Source organism: Belonocnema kinseyi, chromosome 5 (assembly GCF_010883055.1).
Source record: "Belonocnema kinseyi isolate 2016_QV_RU_SX_M_011 chromosome 5, B_treatae_v1, whole genome shotgun sequence".
NCBI classification, from domain to species: Eukaryota; Metazoa; Arthropoda; class Insecta; order Hymenoptera; family Cynipidae; genus Belonocnema; species Belonocnema kinseyi.
In genome coordinates, this window is record NC_046661.1 from 143637332 (window position 1) to 143640707 (window position 3376).

The following is a 3376-nucleotide window of genomic DNA, read 5'->3' on the forward strand; positions in this document are numbered from 1 at the left end:
TCAGGGCCGTTGGAGTTAGCCCTATCGAGCCCTGAAAAGGTTATACCGACCGGGACCCGATAGGTAATCGGGAAAATATATGGCGATTTCCCCACGGGTTAGTATTATTGTTAATCAATAAAATATGTTACTGCATTTATTAATGTAAGTCATAGTAAGAACTATAATTATCCTGGAAGTCCTTTTTCGCTGATATAGGCGCGTTTATTATAAATAATATAATGTCCAAATAATTGTTGCAACACTATATTTTATGCAATATTGCAGATGAGAAAAGTGCGAATTGTTTTAAAATGAGGTAAAACCGTTTACGAAATTTCGATAGTTTGCAGGTTATGTTGTTATTTTTTCCCGACTTTACGATATTTTCTCTGCAAAATATTTATGTTTTACAGGTTATTAGTGTTTACTTTCACTATATCAGTCACTATCATTCTAATTTTAAGTCTCTGTCTTTGTCTTCGAATTCTGAACTACACTGTGAAAAGTTTTATATAATATTACCACGAAAATCATATAACATAAACACACTAGTGATTACTGTAGAAAATTTACCAAAATTAAGCAGAAATAACACGATAGTGAAAAATCGCACACAGGTGGTAAAAAGCAGATTTGGAAGAATGGAATTTTACATTCGCCTTGTGAAATTCCATTGGCGCTGTAAAACGTCATATGAAAAAGTTTGCGCATGCGCAATGTCAAGCCCGGGTATTTTAAATCGCGTAATGTATGTTTGAATTAAATCGAATCGGAAGAATAATAAGATATATAAATAAACGAATCCATGTTCTTATTTAGCAGAAAACATTGAACTTTTTTTTTGCTGTTACAAAACAAATACGCATCAAATTTTTAAGGTTATGATCAGTGGCGAAATAGGAGCATTCGAATTTCTATGAACTGCCTCCTAAAAAGCCATAAGATTCAAAATTATTTTTTAGGAAACATGCCAAAGATGCAAACAAATTTATTTAAGTAAAACCCATTGCACTTGCCTGTCTGATGCGCTCAGCCCAGCACAATCCACGATTTCAATTCTAAAATATATCTGAATGCCGACAATGCCGCCAAAATTATGCACAATCTTGCACTGAATTTAGTCGCAGATTATCGATTGTAATAGAGCACAGACGCGCAACGCCATCAAGCGTTCAACAGCGGAATTACAAGGACTATGCCATTTTACATCACTGCTGTATAACGTATTACATTCCGCGTGTGAAATTACTCCAATCGTTGGAAGCTTACATAAACTTTGTAAAATTACATTTTTATTTCAGTTACACTTTATTGTAAAATTGCCACAACAATCTCTGGTATTTTCATGTCCTATCATTGTTGTGGGAAAATTAGACGTTAATTCTCAATTTCACTCATTTAAAATAAAATTCTTTTAATAGTCGCTCTCAATTTACAAGAAACGTATAATTTTCCGACAACAATCATAGGACAAAGTTACAGAACGAAATGTAATTTTCAGTAATATTTTTTACACTGTATATAAATAGAGATTTTAGAAACGTTAAGTTACGGCCAGTTGGAACTTTGAAAAAATACCAGATTTAAAAAAAGTTTAAAACTGCTATTGCTAAAAAGTTGTTACGCTTAATTACAAATTGAAATATGTATTGTCAATGTATTTTCATTTTAAATAAAAAAAAAACAATTTCAAAAAAAGACTCCAATCCTCAACTACAAGAGATTCATTTGAAACATAAACGTTTAATTTTTCACAGAAAAATATTAACTCTCTACCAAAATAGACGATTTTTGCACAAATTAAATAAATTTTCAACCAAACAGTTGAATTTAAAAACTAAAAATTAACAATCAGTTGAATTCTCTTCTGAATTTTACAATTTTGAAGCCAAAGATACGAATTTTCAACGTAAATATATATGTATTTAACGAGGAAAGAAATTTTTTTAAGAAAGCAGGTAAATTTTAATCTGATTACATAATTTGTTACCACATAGTTGAATTTTCAAAGAATAGGGTTATTTTTAACAAAAAGACGAATGTTAAGAAAATTTCATAAATTTGCAATCAAAAAGTTAAATTTCCAACCAAATTTTAAATATTTTCAGTTACGAAATTCCTTTAAACAAAAAATAAGTTTCAATAAGTTAATACAATTTTTAACCGGAACAATCTATTCTCAGCAAAAAATGTTATATTTAAAATTTTAATTGAAAAATATCTTTACTTTAAATCAAAAACAGTTAAAAAAGTTTAAAAGTTTAAAAAAATGAATAATAAATGTTCAAGAACATTATTTTTTGACAAAAAATGTAGTTGGTATTTCAATCCAAAAGATTGAAATTTCTAATTTATTGCAGCTGATTTAAAAAAACACACAGTTTCAACAAACCTGTTTAATTCGAAAGTGAAACAGATTATTTTTCAACCAAACTGTTGCATTTCTAACAAAAAAGATTAAACTTATGCTTTATGTTTTTGAGATAAACGGGGAAAAATGGGACAAAAATGGCTTTTTTGATCATTTTCGGCAGTTGATAGCAATAGTACAAAAAAATTCATTCGGGATGTTCGAAAGTGCATTTTAAAGGTAGACAGTAGTACTTTCGACAACAGATTTTTACGAATATGTCTGCCTGTGTGTCTTTCTGTGTGCGAGTGGTATACTCTTTTAGCGTTCAAAAATAAAGGACAAGTTCGTTAGCAAAATTCAGAATTTTTTGATTAATCATATGATTTTTTAAACAAATTTAATAAACAAATGCATTATTCGGGCGTTTGTCGACAGAAAAATTCGGTTTTTTCAATGCCAGTCTTTTCATTTGGGAACTTCATGACAATTTTAGCAAACTTCATAATTTACTGATCAATTTTATCATTCACTTTAAACAAATTTAAAAAAACAAATGCATTATTGGGACATCTGTCGACGGAAAAATTCTTTTTTGTTTCGATATCAGACTTCTAATTGGGATTCATAATAAATTCGGCAACATTTATGATAAGTTCACAAATTTTATGATTTTCAAAAACAAATTCATCAAATAAATGCATTATTCGGGCATCTGTGGACGGAAAAGTTCGTTTTTTTTCGATTTCAGTTTTTTTATTCGGGAAGTTCATGATAATTTCAGCGAAATTTATGATTGGTTGATAAATTTTATATTTAAAAAAAAATGTAATAAACAAATGCATTATTCGAGAATCTGTCGATGGAAAATTTATTTATTTTTTTTGATATTCTAATTAAAACTGTTGACATACAACAAAAATTTGTTCATCAAATTTGTTTGAAGAAATAATAAACTTTATCAACTTATTATGGATGTTGCTGAAATTCTCCTTAAGTTCTCATTTGAAAAGACTGGCATTTAAAACACCGAATTTTTCTGCT